At 45.9% G+C, this 13,106-nt stretch overlaps 1 long non-coding RNA gene across 1 annotated transcript in view; it reads left to right on the top strand.

Moving 5' to 3' along the window:
* The window catches only part of LOC144222471 (uncharacterized), a 25,798-nt gene extending 17,290 nt beyond the window's left edge, over nucleotides 1–8,508 (top strand). Inside the window, exon 3 of the long non-coding RNA XR_013332404.1 lies at nucleotides 8,171–8,508. This is a non-coding gene — a long non-coding RNA (uncharacterized LOC144222471). The remainder of the gene's footprint in view (nucleotides 1–8,170) is intronic.
* The last annotated feature ends 4,598 nt before the right edge of the window (nucleotides 8,509–13,106 follow it).

Raw genomic sequence — 13,106 nt, 5'->3', positions numbered from 1 at the left:
CCCCGCCGTCGGGCTCTGTGCTGACAGCCAGCTCAGAGCCTGGAGCCTGCTTCGGATTCTGCGTCTCCCTCTCGCTCTCTGCCCCTCCCCCCTCTCAAAAATGAATAAACATTTAAAAAAAAAAGGAGGGGGGAAGAGACACCAGAGGTTTGCCTACAGAGAAAAAGCCATGTGAAGACACAGTGAGACGGTGGCCATCTACAAGCCAAGGAGAGGGACTTCAAGAGAAACCAGACTTGCTAACAACTTTGAGGAGGGAGCATGGGGCAAGCTGAGGATGAAGTACAGGCTAAGAGCCATCTCCCCCCCACCCCCCGGGTGAGATATGTGGGACACTCCTCAGACACTCTCTGCCACCCAGGAACAGGGGAAAGGAAAGAAAGCAGATGGCTGATTAACTGAGATCACATTCATGCCAGACAGGAGTCTCCTTCAGTTTACAGATAACTTAGTAAACTGCAAGAAAACAGCAATCTTATCCATAGCCTAATCTTCAGAAGCCTATAGACGCCAGTTCCTGGAGCCCTAATATCACCCTCATCAAGATGTAAGGGGGTTTAAGTGCTTGCCATGGTGATGTGGGAAACTAAGGAAAATGAAAACTTAAGTTCCCTTACTGCCTACAGCCTCGTGACAAGTCCTTGAAACTGGCAGAGTGACCTTCCTCTAGGAGCTCAGCTGCCTCAATGATGACACTTTGCTAGGGGCAAAGGGAAATCTTGGCTTAACGTTATCATGACCTCCCCCCACCAGGGTCCTGTGAGTCTCCTCAAACACAGAAAGCTTCCTTTGCAAACCATCTTTATGTTTACCCCCCAAGTATATGTTGGCAATTATACTCCAAGCGTATGGCCCCTGAGATACATCTGAAGGGGCTCATGACTGAGGTTTTCCTAAACAGTAATAAATGACGTTTTCCTAACAGCGGCTAGCCCCTCAAGGTCCTGGAAGCCTGGCTTCCAAAATTCCTTTGAGACTTAGGCTGTTCCTAATCCCCTCCCAACATGGAGGTATGTAATCAGTCACTCTTCACAACCCCAGTGCAGCTCTTTCCGCCCACGGGTCCTGTCCCCGTGCTTTAATAAAATCACCTTTTTGCACCAAAGACATCTTTAAGAATTCTTTCATGGGGTGCCTGGGTGGCTCAGTCGGTTAAGCGGCCGACTTTGGCTCAGGTCATGGTCTCAGTTTGTGAGTTTGAGCCCCGCATCAGGCCCTGCACTGACGGCTCAGAGCCTGGAGCCTGCTTCAGATTCTGTGTCTCCCTCTCTCTCTGCCCCTCCCCCACTTGCACTCTGTGTGTCTCTCTCAAAAATAAAATAAACATTAAAAAAAAGAATTCTTTTTTGGTCATCGGCTCCGAACTCCACCATCTCCCCAAAACCCCATCACCTTGATCTTGGACTTCCAGCCTCTGGAACTGTGAAAAAAATACATTTCCCTTGTTTAAGCCAACCAGTCTGTGCTATTCTGTAATGGCAGCCCTGGCAGATGAACACAGATGGCCAGAAACAGTCCCCCATATCGGCAGTCCTGGCTTGTAGCGATGTGATTCCGTGGCTTCCATACCCAGAGGTGGAGTCTGTTTCCTCACCCCTTGCACCTAGGCTGGCTTGTGGCCTGCTGTGACCAACAGACGACGGCAGGAGTGCCATTATGTGAGATCCAGAGACTAGTCCTCAAGAGGGATGCCCTGAGCCCTCCTGGAGACAAAGCCGGCCCAGAACCAGGACACCCCTGATGACAGTCGGCACCAACCGCCAGACTTGTGACCCTCCAGTTGACTGTAGCCAAGAGACAGGAGAGGAAACTCCAAGCAAGGAACCACCAACTGTTCCCAGCTCACCATACACTGTTGTCATTCAAAGCCACTGAGTTCTGCAGCAGCATTGGAACCCCAGCTTCTCCCTCTGACCAGGGCTGAGTGGACCCGGCGGTGTTCTTCAAGAGAAAGTTTTGTTTTGGTGGCCGAAGGCCGGGTCCTTGGGAGGCCTGAAACTACCACAAGGAGACAGACACCCCAGTGCCCCAGGGCTGGGAGTCCCCGTGTGACACTCAACACTTGTCTGCTTCAATTCTCTTTCCCCAGATTAAGAGTCAGTAGTAGCCTTTGCTGTCTTTGAAACTGTGGTGATCACTACTGGAAATTCCAAAAACAAAGAAAAGTTTCTTTAAGCAGTTATGAGGCTTCACCAGAGAAACGGCACTAAAAGGTATATTATGGACAAGTGATGGTATATAATTTGAATACTTAGTTATTAGTGTGAATAACCAAGATGAAGGTGCGTGTATACATTTGTTTGTTTATTTATTTATCTATTTGTTAATTTATTGAGAAGGAGCAGGGAACGGGTAGAGGGAAAGGGAGAAAGAATACCAAGCAGGCTCCATGCCCAGCACAGAGCCCGACATGGGGCTTGATCCCACAACCTTGAGGCCATAACCTGAGCTAAACTTAAGAGTCAGACGCTCAACCCACTGAGCCACCCAGGCACCCCTAATGCTGCAGTTTTGTTTTTTTTTAATTTTTATAGTTTATTTTTGAGACAGACAGAGAGAGACAGAACATGAGCTGGGGAGGGGGCAGAGAGAGAGGGAGACAGAATCTGAAACAGGCTCCAGGTTCTGAGCTGCCTGCACAGAACCCGATGTGGGGCTCGAACCCATGAACCATGAGATCATGGCCTGAGCTGAAGTTGGATGCTCAACCGACTGAGCCACCCAGGTGCCCCTGCTGCAGTTTTTTTTTTATAGTTTATTTATTTATTTTGAGAGAGAGAGAGAGAGAGAAAGCACAAGTAGAGGAAGAACAGAGAGAGAAGGAGAGAGAATCCCAAGCAGGTTCCATGCTGTCAGCACAGAGCTGCACATGGGGCTCAAACTCATGAACTCTGAGATCATGACCTGAGCCAAAATCAAGAGTCAGATGCTTAACTGACTGAGCCACCCAGGTGCCCCTAGTTACTGTATAAGTTTAAATGTAGAAAGGGACACCTGACTGGCTCAGTCTGAAGAGCATTGCCTCTTGATCTTGGGGTCGTGAGTTGGAGCCCCATGTTGGATGTAGAGATTACTTAAATAAATACACATTAACAAAACATAAGTGTAGAAACAGCATTTTTCAAGATCTAGAGAGAAAAGTGTTAAAATTGCCTGATTATTTTAATACATTCACTCAGCGTGTTACAGAGTTCTTTACACTGTCCAAGAGTAGTTGGAATTTTTACTTGGTTTCAAGTTAAATCCGCAATGTTAAAACACATTTTCATTTCCTTCAGCAACTTGTTGGCATTGGGTGAGAGGAAACCCCTTCTCTTACAAAGGTGTAATTTCTGCTGAAGATTTTCAAAGACATTCTCTAATGCAATGTTATTAAGAAGATCTTGGATTTCCCTGCCCACGTGAGCACTGACTTTCAGGCTGAAACTTTCCATTTCATATTTTGATTAAGCAGTGAGTAGGTTTGTTTGTGTCCAACATTCATTGAAATAGGAAACTGAGGGGCACCTGTGTCGCTCAGGTGGTTAAGCATCCAACTTCGGTTCAGGTCATTGCCTCATGCACGGTTCAGTGGTTCAGTTCGTGAGCTTGAGCCCAGCATCAGGCTCAGTGCTGATAGCGTGGAGCCTGCTTCGGGTCCTCTGTCTCCCTCTCTCTCAACCCCTTCCCCACTCTTTCTCTCTCAAAAATAAACATAAACAAGGAAACTGAAATACATCCCACTTTGCAGAGGGAAAGCTGTGCCACACGGCTGAGAGATCTCCAGAAGCTCAGGCAAACGAATGTGTGTATATACTTCACATGCACACTCACACACAGACGGGGGTGTGTGTGCTTGTGCGGCACATAGAGCCACAGATTGGTCAGGGACCTCAAGCGGGGAAAACCTAAAATTGTGACTGAAGTGATTTGGTCGGTGACACCCCCATCCTCAATACCTAATCATTTTTCTCAAATAGTTCAGTGAGGTGACTGCACCTGAGTTCAGGATTCAATCTTAGGCACAAGATTAGGCACCTGTAAAAGGTGTAGAATGCATTCGATCCACGGAATCAAAATGTATTCATTCAACAAATATTTCTGAGTGTCAGCCTTGTCCCAGGCACTGCGTTCAGCCTGGCGGTTAAAACCCTGGGCAGATCTGTTGCCCTCACAGGGCCTCCATCTAGAGGGGAAGATGGACAGGTCAGCAGGTATGAATTGATTGCTTGGCTCCAAACTGAGAGATTCATGATGAGTTAAAGTTTAAACGATCTCATTCCTTTTTATTTTTCCCAGCTTTACTGAGAGAGAATTGACAAATAAAAATGATATATATTTAGGGTGTACAATGTGATGGTTTGATGGACGATACGTTGTAGAATGAGGACCACAGTCAAGTTACTAACACCTCCCATCACTTCACAGTGATGTGTGTGTGTGTGTGTGTGTGTGTGTGTGTGTGTGTAGAGCACTTGATTTCTCTTCTCTTAGCAAACGTCAAGTATACAGCATAGTACTGTTAACTATAATCACCACACTGTGCATTGGCGCTTCAGAATTTACTCATCTTATAATCGCAAGTTTGTACCCTTTGACCGACATCTCCCCACTCCCCTCCCCTCTGTCCTCCCGCCAACCCCTGGCCACCACTATTGCCTTCTAAAGACATCATTATGGGGCACCTGGCTGGCTAAGTAGGCGGAGCATACAACTCTTGATCTCAGGGCGGTGGGCCTGAACCTGACATTAGATGTGGAGATTACTTAAAAATAAGATCTTCTAGGGGCACCTGGGTGGCTTAGTTGGTTGAGCGTCCGACTTTCGCTTGGGTCATGATCTCACGGTTCGTGGGTTCGGGCCCCGCGTCGGGCTCTGTGCTGACTGCCAGCTCGGAGCCTGTTTCTGAGTCTGTGTCTCCCTCTCTCTCTGACCCTCCCCTGCTCACACTGTCTCTCTCTCTCAGAAATAAATAAAACATTAAAAAATTTTTTTTAAAAAGATCTTCTAGGGATGCTTGGGTGGCTCAGTCTGTGGAGCCTCTGACTCTTGATTTCAGCTCAGACCATGATCCCGTGGTTCGTGAGTCTGAGCCCCATGTCTGGCTCTGTGCTGGCATGGGGGAGCCTGCTTGAGGTTCTCTCTCTCTCCCTCTCTCTGCCCCTCCCCTGCACTCTCTCACTTTCTCTCTCTCAAAATAAATAAACTTTAAAATAAATATTTTAAAATGGCAGCATTGTGTCTTTTATTTTTTTAATGTTTGTTTTTGAGAAAGAGAGAGAGAGAGAGAACACAAGCAGGGGAGAGGCAGAGAGAGAGGGTGACACAGAATCCGAAGCAGGCTCCAGGCTCTGAGCTGTCAGCACAGAGCCCGATGCGGGGCTCCAACCCGTGAACCATGAGATCATAACCTGAGCTGAAGTCAGACACTCAACTGACTGAGCTACCTAGGTGTCCCACATTTGTGTCTTTTAAAATACAGTTAACTATGCTTCCTGAATTTGTTGAGCTCAGCAAAAATGTAGGGTTTTTCAGTTTCCACAACTTTGATTCTATTTTAGGCACAAAATTGAGCATTGAGTATTTCCCTGCTGGGGTAGATCTGATCTGCTCACTTCCAGGGAAATTTAGGACGCTCAACACCAAATCTGCCCTCTTATACAACGTGAAGCTGCTGCCAGGGCCGAGAGGTGGTAACTAAACCGACCAGAGCAACATCAGTGGTCCTTTCCCCAGCCACAGGGTGGAAATTTCTTTAGTGTATCTCCGCATCCACGGATTGAAACTTTCAGGATCAATTTCCCTTTTGGCAGACTATATAACTTGTGAAATATGGTCTGATGGCCTTCAACCGTAGTAACCAGCTGCTAGTTCGATCAGCTGTCCTTGATGCCTTCGCACACAAGAGAGCTGTTCCTGCTTAGGACAGGGGGATTGACCTGATGAATTGTTGAGGCATCTCTCCTCCATCAGATACCTGTTGCACATCTGCTACATGCCAGGGGTTCTGCCGGATGCTTTATCTACATTCCCTTTTTCATGACAAAGCCACAAGGTAGCTATATTGTCCCCATTTTAGTGATGAGGAAACTGAGATTCAGAGAATGTAGGTGACTTATTTGCTCAGGGTCACAAAACCAGCACGGATAAGGCTGGGCTCTGTCTTTTAACCCCACCACCCCCTACTCCCCTACCCCTGCCTCTTAGCCCTGTTCATCTATCAAACTCCTATGCATCCTTCAGATCTTATCTGAGATCCCACTTTCCCAGGAACTCCTTCCCTGGCATGCTGAGTTCAGGTCCTCTGCCTCTTCTGTGCACTCCCCAGGCTTCCTGGACTTGCCCCATCACATTTACTACAAACTCTCGGATCCCTCCTCTGTAATCCCCTGTAAGTGAGCAAGAGACTTGCAGCCTCATTTTGCAGTTTCAGGTAGATGAGGACATTAAAGAAATAGCTATTGGGACACCTGGGTGGCTCAGTCCGTTAAGCATCAGACTCTTGATTTCGGCTCAGGTCATGATCTCACAGTTCGTGGGATTGAATCCCGTGTTGGGCTTTGACTGCACAGAGCCTACTTGGGATTCTCATTCTCCCTCTCTCTCTGAAAATAAATAAATAAATTTCTCTTTTTAAATAAAAAGAGAAATAGCTATTGGGGGTACCTGGCTGGCTCAGTGGGTTGATCGAGTGACTCTTGATATCAGGGTCATGAGTTCGAGCCCCACTTTGGGTGAGGAGATTACTGAAAGATAAAATCTTTAAAATAAATAATTACATAGAAGTACCTGGGTGGCTGACAGCACAGAGCCCAATTCTCATTCTCTATCTCCCTCTCTCTCTGCTGCTCCCCCACTCTTGCGCCCTTTCTCTCTATCAAAGATCAATAAAGAAACATTTGTAAATAAATAACACTAAGCCATAAACCACAAAACTGGAGGGAAAAAACTGAAATAGCTATTGCATGAGTGAATAAATGAACCTGAGAATGACGCACTCCCCCAATCTCGGGTACCCCACAGTTCACCCCCTTACATCGGGCCAGCCAGTGCTGAGCCCCCTGGGGTGGGGGACAGAGTACAGAAACAAATGAGACCCACCCTTTCTGGTTCATTGCTAGTTAGGGAGACATTGCCGGAAACAATGATAGTGTAGAGTACCCCGAGCTGGAGGAGAGGATGGGGTGGGGGGCGGGCAGCTGCAGAAAGGAAATCAACTGACGTCATTGGAGATGAAACACATCGTTTGTTTCACCCAAATAATTGTTCTCAATTCAAATATGAGAACAATCATCTGAATAGAAATTGCGGACTGGAGAGGTGAGCTTCATGCCTTTCTTGTCAGATGCGGATGCCTAGGCGAAGTGCGCACATTTTTACCTGTGCGTGATTTCTTATTTACAAGGGGGCATTATTGCAAGTGATCTATTATTTGCCAGTAGTTTGAAGGCATTTTGCACGTCACTCATCCCCTCGTCCTTGCTTCCTTGGTCACACATCGCCCTTCCTCCTGACTCCCAGCTCTGGCCCTCGGGCCCTCACTAGGCTAGTCCCCTCTCTTCGGATGGGACAGTTAGGGGATGAGCCCCCTCCCTCCCAGAAGGCTGGAAGCAATGCGAGGACAGGAACAAAGAGTGACTCATATTTTTGTGTCCCTTCCACAGCATCTGGGGCAGGTCAGACCAAAAGATGGAGGAAGGTATATGGCATGTGCCGGATAGATAATGCACTGCTGCCCTGTAAATGTGGCAGGCACTCCCGGTTGTCTCTCGGACCCTAATTCAGATTTTCCTGGCCTGATAGTTTCGGATTTCACTCCAGTAGGCATCGGTGGTTTGCCTCCGCCCAAGGCACCGTGAACTTCAGGCCCGGGCCAAATAGTACACAGTTCCCATCACTGACTGAGAAGCCTCTGTCTCTTTTGCTGTTTGTTTGACACCATTAATTCTTGTCACTCAATGGGAAAAGAGGTGGGACAAAGAGAACCCTGGCCTGGCCCTGTGCGTCCTCTGGCCCTTCTGATAAATCGCTGGCTGCTCCCCTACTCGCTGCTGCTCCTCCTGCTCCTTGCTGCTCCCCACAGCTGCCCTCTGCTGCCAGAGGTGCCACCCTTCACCTCCCCTGTAAGAGAGAAGAAATCAGTGCCTCTGGAACTTTAACTAGAAACTGCATCTGCTACCTCCTTTCACAGAGTGACCTCCCGAAGGCCACCTTTTGGCAGTGCCCGAGCCCAGAGGAGATTCCCGCTGCCACCCTGGGGAAGATGAATAACCGAAGTCAAGGTTCCACTGAATCAAAGGGGAAAACCTATTGGGATCTTGCTGAAGATTCATTCTTTTAATTAATTTCTTTACTAACCAGTTGACACGGGTTTGAAATGTTCACGGGAGAAATTGCCCACGTTTGCGGCGCCTGGGTGGCTCGGTCGGTTAAGCCTCTTGCTCTTGATCTCGGCTTTGGTCATGATCTCGTGGTTCATGGGTTCAAGCCCCCAGAGTAGGGCTCTGCACTGATGGCGCTGATGGTGAAGGCACGGAGCCTGCTTGGGATTCTGTCCCTCCTTCCTGCCCCTCCCGGCTTGTGCGCTCCCCCCCTCCCTGTCTTTCTCAAAATAAATAAATAAACAGAAAAGAAATTGCACTCGTTTTAGGCCTTAATCAGCCACCACATTCTACCGGTGATTGCTTGGTTGCAGTTCTGCGTTGATTCCAAACAGCTTAGAAATTGTTTTTTTAAAAAAAAAGTTTATTAAATACCTTCCTGCACATGGCAGTTTGCCAGGTAATGCATAAGGATAATAAAACACCTGGCCTCTCCTTTCCAGAAAGAAAATCATCGCTCGGAAAGGGCACAGGCGTGCAAGATNCACACAGAGACACATACATTCTGTAAACAGTTTTTTAAAAGGTAGAAGGCAAAGAACAGAGCCTCCAGAGGGAAAAAAAATGTTGACATTAGCAGTTGGGATTAGATCCCTTATAGTTGAATAAACAAGAACCCCATAGCCAGGAGTCCATGTTTTTCTATATTGTATTTTTCTGCCATCATCATCATCATCATCATCATCATCATCATCGTCACCATTACGTTACATGTTATTTACATCTTGGCAGCTACCGCCTTGATAATACCTCCTTGTGGTCACCTGTGCCTCGAATCCCACTGCATCCAGAATTGTTGTTCTTTTCTCTATTGCTGTGTATTTGTGGGGCCACAGGAGAAGGACGACAGCCCTGAGCCACACAGCAGCAAATGGAAAATCAAACACAGGACATCCACTTTCCTAGAAGTGCTCTCAGCTTGCCCTGGTGTGCTGGGCACCTTCAACCTGGTGGTTTTCTTCTTCTTCTTCTTCCTTCTCCCTTCTTCCTTCTTCCTTCCTCCTCCTCCTCCTTCTTCTTCTCCAATTTTATTTTATAGAGAGATTGAGAGAGAGCACAAGCAGGGGAGAGGGGAAGGGAGGGGGAGAGAGAGAATCTCAAGCAGGCTTCACGCTCAGCCCAGAGCCTGACACGAGGCTCGATCCCATGAAATGTGAGATCATGACCTGAACTGAAATCAAGAGTGGGATGCTCAACTGACTGAGCCACCCAGGCACCCCTACTTCTTCATTTCATTCATCCAAGATTGCCTCTGGTCCTTTCCTTGAGGCAATGCCTGGCACAGGACCCAACTTGTAGCTATAGTTATGTTTTTCCTATTGTTCCTGTAGCAGATCCATCCTTCTGCAAAGGTTGCCGTTTTTAGAGATGATAGGGAGAGGGGCGCCTGGGTGGCTTAGTCGGTTAAGCGTCCGACTTTCGCNGTGACTTTATTATAAATTACTTTATGATAAATATTACATAAATTTCTATAGCATAAGAAAATTTAGATATATAAGGTGGATACTAGTCAATATTTTTATGGACTAATGAATCCCTCCCCATTAAAAGGTGTAACCATGTATGTGAATGAGTGGGAGGAGAGGTTAGCCAATTTTTAATATTGTCAACTTAGGACATTCAAAAACTAAGAAAGCCTCCTCAACTTCTAACTATTCTCACCATCATTTTATGAGAGAAAGTACATTTTCACATAAAAAAAAAAAAAGCAGGAAGGACATAATCTCAGAATATAGCCATGTCATCCTCCGGGGCTCCAGAGGCCCAGAAAAGGAAGCAAGAATGGGTATGAAGAACAGACACATGAAAAGATACTCAATATCAGTCATCATCAGGGAAGTGCAAATCAAAGCTACAGTGAGATACCACCTCACATCTCTTGGAATGGCTATTATCAAAAAAGCAAGAAACAACAGGTTTTGGGGCGCCTGGGTGGCTCAGTCCATTGGGTGGCCTACTTTGGCTCAGGTCATGACCTCGCAGTTGGTGAGTTCAGGCCCTGCATCAGGCTCTTTGCTGACAGTTCAGAGCCTGGAGCCTGCTTTGGATTCTGTGTCTCCCTCTCTCTCTGCCCCTCCGCTGCTTGTGCTCTCTCTCTCTGTGTCTCAAAAAATTAATAAATGTTAAAAAAAATTAGAAAGAAACAACAGGTGTTGCCAAAGATGTGGGGAAAAAGGAACCCTCACGCACTATTGGTGGTGATGTAAATTGGTGCAGTTAGTGTGGAAAACAGTATGGAGGTTCCTCAAAAAATTAAAAGTAGAAAAACCATATGATCCAGTAATTGCACTGCTGGGCATTTGCCCAGAGAAACCTAAAACATTAGCTAGAAAATATATATGTACCCCCATATTTATTGCAGCATTATTTGCAATAGCAAAGATATGGAAGCAGCCCAAGTGTCCATCCACAGATGAATGGATGACAAAGATGTGGTGTATATATACAATGGAATATTACTCAGCCATAAAAAAGAATGAAATCCTGACATTTGCAACAACATAGATGGACCTAGAAGGTATGATGCTAAAGTGACATAAGGCAGACAGAGAAAGACAGATACCACATGATTTCACTTTTTTGTGGAATCTAAAAAAACCAAACAAAGGAACAAAATAAAACAGAAACAGAACAGACTCATAAATACAGAGAACAAACTGGTGGGTGCCAGAGGAGAGGAGGGTGGAGGGATGGGTGAAATAGGTGAAGAAGATTAAGAGAAACAAACTCCTAGTTTGGAAAAAAAAAATGAAGGGCACCAGGGCGGCTCAGTTGGGTGTCTGATTCTTAATTTCATCTCAGATCGTGATCTAATGGTCATGGGATCAAGTCCCAAGTCCGGCTCTGTGATGAGCATAGAGCTTGCTTGGGATGATTCTCTCTCTCTCTGTCTGCCCCTCCCCTGCTCGCACATGCTCCTGATCTCTCTCAAAAACAAACAAACAAAAAAAGAAATCGGTGCAGCCATATGCCACTTGTCAGTGGCAATGATTTGGGGGGAGGGGGAACAAGAACAGGGANCCCGGCGCGCGCGCGCTCTCTCTCTCTCTCTCTCTCTTTCTCTCTCTCTCTCATCTATGGCGCCAGGGTGAACCCTGGTCTTGGCTTCCAGACACACACTGTGGTTGGTGTTGCTGGGGCTGCTGGGGCAAGATAAAACCTGTCCGTCTTTCCTGGCACTGGGCACATTTTCATAGTTTTATCAAGNTTTGCTTTGTGTGGACATTTCATATAAATGGAATCATACAACGTATGGAGCTCTGTATCTAGCTTCCTTCGCTTAGTGCAGTGTTTTGGGGGTTCATCCATGTTGTCAGCATTTTGTTCCTTTTTTTATAAATTTTTTTAATGTTTTATTTATTTCTGAGAGAGAGAGAGAGAGAGACAGCATGAGCAGGGGAGGGTCAGAGAGAGAGGGAGATACAGAATGCGAAACAGACTCCAGGCTCTGAGCTGGCTGTCAGCACAGAGCCCAACGTGGGGCTCAAACCCACGAACCGAACCATGAGATCATGACCTGAGTCGAAGTCAGATACTTAACCGACTGAGCCACCCAGGCGCCCGCATTTTGTTCCTTTTTATGACTGACAGTAATCCATCGTGTATCAGATACACCACAGTTTGTGTATCTGCTCGTCATTAATGGACATATGGATAGTTTTTGGTTTTTTATTATTATGAATAATGCTACTATGAATATCAGCATATGAGTTTTTCTGTGCAAGTGTTTTTATTCTCTTGAATAGATTCCTATGTGAAATTGCTGGGTCACCTGGTTAGTTTCTGAGTACATTGTCAAGAAACCTGTCAAACTCCTTTCCAAAAGGGCTATGCCATTATTAATTCCTAACAACAATGTATAAGGGTTCCAGTTTCTCCACAGCCTCGCCAACACTTGGTATCATCTGTCTTTTTGGTTATTGCCTTTCTAAATGGCATGTGGTGGCATCTTATTTTGGTTTTAATTCTAATTTCTTTTAAAAAAATTTTTAATGTTTATTTATTTTTGAGAGACAGCGAGGGACAGAGTGCAAGCAGGGGAGGGATGCAGAGAGAGAGGGAGACAGAATCTGAAGCAGGCTCCAGGCTCCGTGAGCTGTCAGCACAGAGCCCGAAGTAGGGCTCGAACTCACAAACTGTGAGATCATGACCTGAGCCCAAGTCAGATACTTAACTGACTGAGCCACCCAGGTGCCCCAATTTTAATTTCCTTAATAACTTATGATGTTATGTTTTCATGTGCTTCTTAGCCATTCTTATATCTTTTTTGGTGAAATATCTATTCAAATCTTTTGCCCACTTTTATTATTTATTTCTTTTGTATTTTCTTAATAATACAATGCTTAATAAAAATGCTTATTTATTTTTGAGAGAGAGAGAGAGACAGAGCATGAGTGGGGAAGGGGCAGAGAGAGGGAGACACAGAATCCGAAGTAGGTTCCAGGCTCTGAGCTGTCAGCCCGATGCAGGGCTCAAACTCACTAACTTCGATATCATGACCTGAGCTGAAGTCCGACACTCAACCGACTGAGCCACCCAGGCACCCCTTTTTGCCCATTTTTAAATTGAGTTGTTTGTCTTCTTATTGAGTTTTAAGAGTTCTTTGTATTTTCTGGATATGAGTCTTTTTCAGATATGTGGTTTGAATATGTTTTCTTCCAGTCTGTGGTTTGTCTTTTCATTTTCTTTTTTCTGAGAAACAATATTTTATCTTACAATATTCATTGAAATAAATACTGGAAGTGT

Source organism: Crocuta crocuta, unplaced genomic scaffold (assembly GCF_008692635.1).
Source record: "Crocuta crocuta isolate KB4526 unplaced genomic scaffold, BGI_CrCroc_1.0 scaffold943, whole genome shotgun sequence".
Classification (NCBI taxonomy): domain Eukaryota; kingdom Metazoa; phylum Chordata; class Mammalia; order Carnivora; family Hyaenidae; genus Crocuta; species Crocuta crocuta.
The sequence above is the reverse complement of the archived record's forward strand: the minus strand, read 5'-3'. Positions and strand labels throughout refer to the sequence as shown.